An 11,507-nucleotide genomic window follows, 5' to 3' on the forward strand; every position below is an offset into this window, starting at 1 on the left:
AAGAAAAGGACATTCATCTTCTCGTTTTATTAAAATAGCTGCTTAGATATAGCTTTCGTGTGCCCATATTGAGGATAGGTTCAATTTAAATAATGGTTAAGTGCTACACATTCCGGTCTTCCGGGACCAGATTATCCCAACGTAATTGATGTACAAGTAAATGCTTCCATGAGTGATTGAGATGTTAAAATCTAAAACCCAACGGCGCGACAGTAACGAATTTCCAATCCAATATTCCTTCTGAATCGATATCTGCATATCTCACTAACACTGTTTTGCGATCCATACGAGTTGAGCTCACTAAGAATACAGTCTCGCTGTACAAAGTTCTAACTCCATCAACGTCCGATCCTTTTCCGCAAACATGCGTGTCTCTTTATCAAACAAAATCAACATAGACACAATCCTTATTTCTTGATTATTTGCTTGTTTTAAAGGAATATTTTAATTGACGATTAGTTTATTAAATCATAACGCGTTTCAGTAAATTAGTCTTATGTGGTTCATGTTCGAAAGGGATTAAAATGTCATTAATCCTTTCGTTTTTAATTCTGGGTGTACTCTGTAAATCACGTGGTTTTTAGCCGAATTTCGTTACAATCACTAAGGTTAAACCAATCTCCACAATGTATCTTGTTGGATTCATGCGGGTAATGATGTTACATGTTTCAAGTATGAATATTAATTTCTTGGGAATGTTTTTCCACGCTTTTGTCATCATGCAATATCCGTCGATTGCACGATTGCTTCACCGAACGGGGAATAACTAAAAACTTGTACCAATAAACTCGAAATAAGCTATCAGTTCAGAGTCAAACTGGTAATTTCTAAGGTTTGATAAAAAAAATTGATCAGACCAAATTGGAATGCATGATTTAACCTAAATAGCTCACATGGACGAACCTATCAAGCTCTAAATATTCTTTAATCACTGTTTGAAGAATATCTTTTTTGGAACTAAAATAAAATACATTTAGATGAAAAAGGTCGGAAATACGAGCTCCCTGCATGTCACAATAGGTCCCCATAAATAATACCAATAAAGTTACTACAACATCAATCCAGAATCCAGATCTGTGTTTACCAAATTGATAGTGGATTAATTAATTGAACTACCAAAACCGAAACTGTTTAATAGTGATAAACTAAACAAATCCGCAAGCAACACCATTAATGTTCGATATCCGAACTTCGTTCTGTAAATCGCTAGCCAAATTATTTTAAAAAAAACTTCAATAATTGCTTATTGACCGTCAAGTGATGGCCATTTTGTAGATAATTGGAATTTACTGTAAACCTTCTCGTTTAGTACCAGGTCAAAGGAACCCTTTTTTATAAAGTTATTGGTTTTTAATATTGGGACCCTTCTTATGTACTACAGCTAATTAATCGTTCAAGACTAACCCTCTGCCGTATGGCAAATAGTATTCGATTAGAAGCATCCAAGCAAGATATTCGTCCACCTTAATTATTATTATTTAGTCAAAATTGAGCACAAAAATGCAATGGCGTGGATTCTCCCGTAGAGCCATTTTTACGTGACATTTTATGCAAATTCTTAAACGTCCGAAGAAGTTGCTGAAAAGGATTAGATTAACCCCGAGCAAAAGTGCTTGAAGCGCTTTCTTTTTTTGTTTTATAACACATTCCGCAAGTTACCATAAACTGTTTCATCTTGTGAAAATTTATTCAATAACCATGTTTAATGTTAAATTGATCCTAGAACTCTTATTTGTTTTATAAATTTGGTTAATTAATATGGAAATCATTTGGTTATTTTGGTAATTATTCAGTAATTTTGATAAATGGTACTTTAATGTTTCAATACTTTTAACACCCTCCAATACCTGCAGTAACTGCAAGCAACATTTTAAACCTAATGATATTACATTATTGTCTTCTCTACGCAACACTGCAAATAAAGTCATCCAGATAGATTGTGCAATTTAAAACATTATTTAAACCCTTGTCTTGTCACCTGTTTGATGTACAAAAATACTCGCCCGGGTACAGTAATAAGTTCATTACATTGTAATTGTGAGGAACTAATCCTCATCAAAGTCGCATAACTCTATCGTGCGGTGCAATTCATGCTTTATGGTATACTTAACTGTACCGCTACCACCAAAAGCGAACGATGCGCCATTTTCCAATTCACATTTCCATTCGTTCCATCCGTTCCATCGCCCACAGCAAAAGCTTCGGTTGCCTGCTTAGGCCTGCCGTACCATCCTGCGCCGTGTATAGGGAATAGACGGCATCGCATGCATTCGGTGTAATAACAGCGAATGCACACGGAGAACATGCACCTCATTATTTCGGCATGCATGCAAGTGGGATGTTGGGGCGTCAGTTCAGCCGTAAATGCCCGGACCGATCGCATCAGAGCGCGAACCGGACCGCGGGGACGGTTCACTTTGGCACCTAGTTTTTTTTTCTTTTCTTCATTTTTGCTTTTCGTTTTTCGCATTCCCCGCGCTGCTGCTGCTGCTGCTGCTTTTGCAAGCGGCAATTTTATCGCGCAAGGCTGATAATTACTTCGTGACTACTCGTCATGCGGAAAAACGATTACCCCCCCCCCCCCCCCCCCCCTCGTTCGATCGGACGATTTCTTTCCTTGGGATGGTAAGGTAAGGTGGTTGCGGTAATAGATGGCATGCACTGTACACACCCGTGGGTTTAGTGTGAGATAAATTTACCTTAAATAAAACACGCTCATTGCTATTACGAGTGCTTGTAGCAGTGCATAAATCATAGATCGTAGCGGCGAAAGGAAAAGCCACGGGAAAACTCATGCAAAAGATGATCAACGCTTCATTTCATTTCATGCTTCATTAGCACTCGTTAAGCGTAGTTTCCTCGCGTTCGCTTGTTTTTTCGACCAGGTACACTATTATACTTTTCCACTCCTTTTCCGCTTTCTGATTCGTAATGTGTAATAATTCATAAAAATATAATTAACACTCTCCGCTTTCTACCAACGATCAGGATGTATTTGAATTAATGTAATACCGTCCAATTGTATCGAAACGATGTGGTTTTCTGCTGGAAGTTTGCTTTTCTTATAGTAAATCTATTCTTTTCTTCGCTGTTGTTTTGTTTTTCGTTATCATTTTCATTGAGAAAACTTACAATCCATTGGATATGTTTCGAACTGTCGGGTGATTTTCGGGCAAGGATAGATGAGGGCCCTTTTGTAATAAGATTTTAATGTGGCAGATTGAAAGACAAAAGACAAAATAAGTTGACCCAAAACATGATTTACATTCTATCTTGTACAATTTTAATGAGATTTACTGGAAACATCATTAATGATCCTTAGTTATAATTAATAAAACATTGGAAAACACCCTGATTAATACTCTGAATAATGGTGCACAAGAGCAACAGTTCTGTTCATACCATTGGGTGTCATAAGTACATACAAAACAGTGCAAAAGCATGGCATTTATCTACAAATGTCGATATGAAAGCTATACTAAATAGTAGCTAATTAACATACAAAACCCATTTGATACAAATTTCAATGTTAGCGATCGCTTTAGCGGGGGAAAATTCCACGAAATTTCCTCAAAAATAAGATAGGTATGATGGCCAATGAGATAGTGCGTCTATAGGAAGCCCTTCATTGGCTGCAATTGACAGATAATATGATTTGATTCCCCAGTGAGCTTAAGTTCATAACATTAGCGAAAGCTATACAAAGCTAACAGGGATTATACCGATCTGCGATGAACTGGATCGGTTTTCCCAAGATCAGTATGATGTATATGTATATTTGAAGACTGGATATTATATTCATGAATGCGAACCTGATGAACATATATTAATATATTATATATTATACATATATTTTTGAACTATTTTAAGCCTATGGAAAACAGTGTTAGAAAACAATTTCTTTTTCTTTCAAAGAATTTTTCTCACAACACAGACTTTGAGCTTGGAAGCGTTACTGTTTAACCGTCTTGACCCAACAAAATGAGTTTAAGATACACAAAAGCATGAAAATAAAAATTGTATATGGTTCACAAAGCGGCTAGAATTTTCGAAAAATTAGATTGAATAATTGTTTACATCCCTCTAAGATCTTTAAAGAGCGTGTAAACAGAGATCAAACATGCTTAAATGATTTGCAATCGTTTGACTCATCTTGAGCATTAATCTATGCTCGGAAAGGATACAGCTCTTAGTACGACCAGCTTTTTCAATCACTGTGTTGATTTTTGCTGTTTGAATGGTAGCGATTTCTTGGCGCATGTTGGAAGTTTGAGTTATGAGCCATGCGGTGCATTTTCAGAAAGAAGATAGAAGTGCAAAGTTTAAGAAAGAACCGTCTAGACTGTAATTGATTAGAGAACTTAAAAACCAACGCTGCTTATCTGTCTGGCAATAATGATCACAATGCATTATTCTGTTAAGAAAAGCTTGTAAATCTATCCTTATCTTCCGGCACATTAGTTTTGCAGTTGGAGCACTATTGCCTCCGGTACTCTGGAGTGAGCACTGGACAGATTGCACATGGTTGTAGGCAAACAAATGTAATGTGATTGTAGATGGACAAAGGACAAAGGCAAACAAATTTTTATTAAATCAAACTGTTTGAGGATGCTCAGAATATATAATATATTATTATTTTTTCATTTCATTGTATACTATAAAATTTAACTTAAAATAGAGTCTAAATCAGCCTAATGGAAGATGTATTATAATTTAAGACATGAAACGGGGAAGAAGAATTTAGGAGCTCAATTTTCAACATTAACGTTCTGAATAGGTTTCAAACAAAATGGTTACTTTTAAGTTATTGTCGAAATATTAAACTCAAGTGTAGAATACTCCTATAGTGCATTATATCTCTATGTTTTAGAGAATTATTTAATTATTTATTTTATATCACAGACTCACAGTCTATACCGTATTGAATAGATTCATGGTACATTTGAATTAGCAAACTGAGTGGATGCTACAGCAAACTGATAATCAAAGTAAACGCTCTGAAAATGTGTACCATCAAGGAAATCAAAACAGAAACAACTCTCTAATGCTGCCCTAACATCAAATTTGGTTTCATCACATAAAACCCTCCCATTGAATAGAAAACTCCATCAAAAACCCTCTCCACCGTGCGGTGGGCTCGCTTCGTGGGATCACTGAATGATTATTTCCCGCGCTTTAATTATGATGTTCTGTAAGCCCCCGCGGTTATAATCCAGCCCAATCGAACGAATCCCCAGCACAAAAGACGCAAGAGGAATCAAAGGCACGGGGAAACGAGCGGAGCAGTCAGGAAAGGAGAAAAGCACACTTCAATCCACCGAAAAAACCCTCGAAAACCCGATCGAAAGATCAAAGCGATCGATCCCCCGGTCAGTTCGGACGAAGCTGTCGCATTTTTATGATTGATTTATGCCGCGTTTCGGTACGACAAAACTAAAGGCGAACGTGTGAGGGCCGCGAACGCGATGGAGAGATGGCTTGCGTCAGTTCGGCTTGCGATGGTTCGCCGTAACAAATCCACGGCAGAGAAGTAAGAAAGTGCGAGTGGTATAGGGCAAGGTACGGCCAGAGAGAAAAATAAAAACACACGACGCCGCAACCAAAATTGCGTGACCAATGGCTATAAAATACACGAGAAAACGCTGCGCGCTGTGTGGTGGCCACGACACCGTCCGTTCGCAATCGACAAATGTCGAAAGACTCGTTGCCGTCGGGTTGGGTACGCAGAAGGGGAAAGTGGAAGCGGTGAGGGGAAGGGATGGCACGGGTTTAACGGTGACGCCGGGGAGAATGGGCGCGAGCTGACCCGCGGAATGATTTGATAACGCGTACGGTCAGTGTAGTTGTGCAGCGGTGATCTATGAAAATTACAGTGAGATACAATTAAGTATGTTTGCCCTTTTGGTAAATGTTTAATATATTTTTACTTTGATAAAATGTAAAAGATATGTCTCGTTTATGTTCAATATGTTAGATATAATAATTGCTTAAGGACCTTAAATTTTACATAAACTTTGTGAAATATATTTTTAAATTCATAATCTTCGCAAGGCTTTCAACAACATTTGCTGCATGACGCGTCGTCTTTCACATGAAAGATGTGATATAAAATCCAAATTAGACCTTCCCCCGTAGTATGGACAAACCAACTAGTTATTGAACGTCTAGGAGCAAATATAAATCGTTAGTTATTAATTAACATTTCCGGTCCGGATAGCTTCATATTCATGGTGGTATTCCTATCAAAATCATCATGTTTTGTTGAGTCACTCTCGAAGCCAGAGGAAACCTTGATGAAGAACTGACCTTGGATCACTCGTTATTGTCTCAAGTTAATAAAATAAATACAGAACATCAATTATCAGATCATTGATAAACTAGTTGGCAAAATATCGGCTTAGTATAAGCATTAAAATTAGTTTATTGTATTAGGTGTATAGTATTCCAGTACATAGCTTCATGTTTACACAATGGGTTCTCCTTGATGCTTTCCTCATAATGTCTCATTTTTTACAAAGCTTGTTGTTTAAATTCTAGTTTATTTACCAGTACTACCTATATTGGAGGTTGGAACTAAAGGGGAAATATATTGAGCTGACAACTAAATACCAAATTTGCCATTTTTGCATGATAATGATTATAGTTTCTTCATCATTTTATGATTTAGAATTAGATGGAGTGTTTTATAACATAAAATATAATTGTATAATATACGTCTTACTTAAAAAGATCGTGATAATATCTAATTGCTTGACAACTGCTACTATTACTGCCCTTAGTGCTTAAATTACTATTACTATTTCATCACTACTGCAGGGGTTTCCACCAAACATAATTTTTCACCCATCACTGTACTACCCCATCTGTATGCTTATGCTTATGGTAGCGTAACAAAGAGCACGATAAAGCAAAGCCTGCGCATCCGCATCAAACCCAGCCAGCCTCGCCGTTTGCCAGAGGGAGACGATGCCACAACGGCACAATCGGGAAAGCCGACTAAAACAACCACGAAGCAAATGCGGCGCGAAACTCAAAAACCAACAAAACGCAAAACCGGAGCGTTTCGTAACAAAACGCGCGTACACTCGCGGTGCTGTGTTTTTCGGACGACATGTGTTTGGCGTGTCGATGCTCTAGCGTCAACCCCAACAGTGCTTGCCCCATTCAGGGTGGTTTGCTGTGTGCGCTGGTGTGCGAGTGCTTACCTACCAAATCGTCAATCATCCGTTGCCCCCTCCCTCAGCAACAGTGGTAACGCGTAAAAACGTGTTACCGTACGCAATCGATGCTCAGTGATGCGTTATTTAGTGTAGAGTAGCACTTGGACAGCATTAAATTGAATTAAAAGCATTTCACATTATTGCTACATTTTGTGTAAAATTTAACAAACCACGTACCATTCTAGCAACGCTAGAAGCCCTCCAGCAGCCAACACCTTTAGTTTATTTTCTTTGCTCCATCTGGACTTCACTTGCGCTCGCACTGTGTGCAACTTATTTGCATAGACATTCCGGTTAAGAAGTGGTTTAGCATCAAAGAGGTAGTAGTAGCATACCAGCAGGAAGCGCGGGAAGATAAGTAAACAACAAACAAACGCACCTAAACGCAACAACCGTACACACAAATAAACACCCGCGTTCAAAGGTGCACACGGTCGACACAAGGCGAGGGAAGGTTATCATCACCATGGCGACCGATTTAAGGTGCAAAAACGTGTAAAGATGAAGGAAACGTTGCATAAACAGTAAGTCAACAAAGCAGTCCGCGAACCACTAGCAGCGTTCGGTAAAGATTAAAAGGCTAAACGGAAATCAATTTCTTGCAATAATTGCAAATTTAATATTGTTTTCATTGTAGCTCTTCTGTTCTTCTTTTCAGTGTGTCCGTTTTGGTGAGTTTTCGGTAGCTATTTTATGTATTAATTAAGTTTCTTTTCCTAATACTACCGGATCAGTCACTACTATTGGAACGCTGGTTACAGATTATTTGAATTTTTGGGGTTTAATGTTTATATCGTACCTAAGTTAGTTCATTCGTATAGTTTGAACTCCAAATAAAAATCCATATTTTTGAAATATAATAGATCGTCGATTATCTGGGCGATTCGATTAACCGGGGGGCGAATTATCCGTGTGTTAAAAATGACAGCTAGTAGACTAGTTTTGAATTTATTGCCATCTAATCGGTTGATCCGCGAGGAACATGAGAGTTTTCTATAAAAAGTTTATCTAGTTAAACTCCCTGGAAAATGTTCGATAATGTTTATAAACAATTACTTCTAATACTAAAAACATATGAATGTTTATAGCGCTGACCAGTCATCTTCATCTTTAATTATTGCATGTACAAAGATAAAGAGCCTGTTTTCCGTGAAAATCTACTAATAGATGTAAAGTGTATAGTAGATGTAAAATAAGTAATCGATTCATAAAGTAACCAGCAATGAAAAAATTAAATAAATACTACTAAATAATAATAATAGTAAGTAATAATAAAAGTAAAATAGTAAAAGTAAAATAGAAAGTTTTAGTCTCAATAAATTGATATAACTAAGAAGATGAAATGTCTATGTCTATGAAAAATAGATCCGTAACTAAAAAACAAAAACCTTTCAACTGTGATAAGCCAACGTAACACAAAATGAATGAAATAATGGCAAACGGCTACTTGCATTGCAAACAAGTGCTCATCCTTATCAAAAGCCGCTGACTGCAGTGGCGAGCACATGAAAAAAGATCAGTTTCATAGCCTGCAATTCGAGCTGCCACCACTCCATGGCAGCATTATATTGCCCCCATCGGTGTCGTACAAGGCCGGTAGGTTGTGTTTGCATGGCGTAAGCATCGACCGTACAATCGTCTATTCCGCCTGTTTAGCTGTGGCTTTCGTTTGACTGTGTGTGTGCGTTTTTGTGCTCGTTTTTTTTTCTCTCAACCCGATTTAATGCTGATCCAGCAATCGAGCCGCACATGATCCTCGGCACCCGGTATCAAGTGTCCTCCCGTGCCTTCCCGCCAGCAGTATCCGTCCGCTCGCTTCCAGTCAACATCGAAAATGACACCGGCTGAACCGAAACCGACCGCAATTGGTAATGGTTTTATTTTCCACGAGCACACGCGCTCACGAGGCCTTTACTGCGCCCGGTATCACATCACACCACCGACCACCCTCCTAACCCGCTTGACACCTGATGGCAACGTCATCACCTAGCGTTTTTCTTTTTCGCTAATGAATATTTAATACGAGAATTGTCGCGTTACAAAATCATATTTCAACTCCACAAAAAGCTGTCGATTCCGCGGTTTTTTTTTTGTTAAATGAGTTTTTTTCTTTCTTTTGTTCCGTTTTATTGTCTCCACACACCTGATGGCGATGATGATGATGATGATGATGGGGTGATGTGAAGCATCAAATACGCAAACACTATTGGTGCGCATACGCCATACGATGGGCACCCGGACGGCACTGCTTGTTGTAGGTCTTTGTGTGCCCAAAGCGCACCAAACGTACTGCTGGGAAGATACGATGACGAAAATGTAACCATCCTCGAACAAACAGCAAAAAACAAACCAGGGAATCGAAAACAAATAGCAAGGATCCCCCGGTTTCCGAAACCCGGACAGACGAACAAGCACACACCACACGGAAGCGAAACGAACGCATCCGTGAGGGTGAAGCAATCGTGTCTTGTTGGCTTTTCCCCCCAAAACAAAGGAGCCGTTGCTCAAGAGAGGGTGGTGTTGCCTTTGCTGTGGGCGAAGAATTTCTTACACTTTCATTACATGTTGTTGTTTGTGTGTCGTTTTTCCTTGGTGGTTTTGTTTGCGAATATGCCTTACGGAGGGGCTTACAAAGACACGGCCCTTATTTGCGACGGACATCTGCCTTCGTGTGTATAACAGGGGAAAGGTCCATTTTGAATGGAGCAAGGCGCGTTTGGTTCATTAATTTAAGGAGCTTCTAGCGCCATCTTCGGTAGGGTGGAACTAAACCCCGGGCATTGTGTTGCGTCAGCATTGGGGCAACATTTTTATGAGATAGTAAACTGGCATTTTGTGTTAGTAATTATTTTTTTCGTAAATTATTACCTGTTCTATAACTCAAGATGAGGAAAGATAACATGAGATCTTTTAACCCGTGATACTAAAAATGTTAATGTAATTTTAAACACTGTATATAAATGTTTACAATAGATGATGTAAACATAAAATGCTAAAGAAAATAGTTATTTCAATGAGACGCCTCATTGAACATTAACATTTACTCCATGACATAACATAAAATGAGAACCTGTTATTGTTAACTTAATTGCATCGTTTATGTGACAAAAGTCTTGATTAAATAAGATAATTATCAAACTTATCAACATGAATTCGCTGACACCATTATCTGATTTATATTCAGCTATCTGCTCTTAATAATCTGTTAAATACATTCATTACAATCATACAATCATTTAATCACTGTGTGTACAATCTTGCAAATAACTTCATGCATCTAAATTGTAGTTCACTGTACCCGAAGTTTCTGCAATTCTTTGTAAAATTAACGATCAACCTCAAGTACAGTTTGTTAGAGAGGATTTACGGGAAAAACCACAATTTCAATCGAGGTGTTGAATAAGTTTATGATTCAAAAAGGTTGTATAAAAACGGAACTTACGGAACTCTTAGTATGTTAAGAATAGCTTGCAATAAAACCTAAAGCAAGTATAGTTGCAGCCCTCCATTTGGTTTCTGGTTATCTCATGCTGCAATTATTGACTGTTTCATGTAATAAATGGATTAAAAGCCCTTAGAATGTTGTAATTTTCCTTCAACATCATCATCATTCCACTTCATCATATGCATTGACCCAAGCCAATTTTCGACGACCAACTTCTGTTTGAATTGGTTCTGATACTACTCATTTTTAACAAGCAGAACATCGCAAGACCAAAAACAGTCCTTTAGTCGTTCAATCCTTCCCAAAACTTAAGCCCTATATCCTGCGGAAAATTTGATTTTCAACAACTTCTGCTTCAATAATGACCACAGATTGCATTGAATGCTTGTTCTAAGCTGTTTATTACTCACGTGTGATTGGTTGAATTAGCTTGTATTTTGAAGAGTAGTTATCTCTCAATTTGTTATTATTTGGTGAAAATAGAGCAACCCAGTATCTTTGTGATAACGACATGCGGTGTCACACGGAAGGACCTGTATATAGTCCCAGCAAGAAATATTATTATTTACATTATGCTCCATATTGCAACGATTTAAACGTGCAAATGCATTCAGGTGAGAACATAACAATAATTAACGTCTTTCTCGTCCTAAATTGAGCAGAATTTGTTCATCGCTTCATTAATTAACCGAATAGAAAATTGATGCTTTTGCAAACAATACTGTTCAGAATTGGGTCTTTTTCTCCCACTTTCAAGCTGGGTGACTGAAGGTGATGTTTAATTAGCGTGTAGTTGTTGTGTTAGCTTATAGAGATTTTGCGTGTTTCGACTGCATTCATCT

Source organism: Anopheles moucheti, chromosome 3 (genome assembly GCF_943734755.1).
Source record: "Anopheles moucheti chromosome 3, idAnoMoucSN_F20_07, whole genome shotgun sequence".
Lineage (NCBI taxonomy): Eukaryota > Metazoa > Arthropoda > Insecta > Diptera > Culicidae > Anopheles > Anopheles moucheti.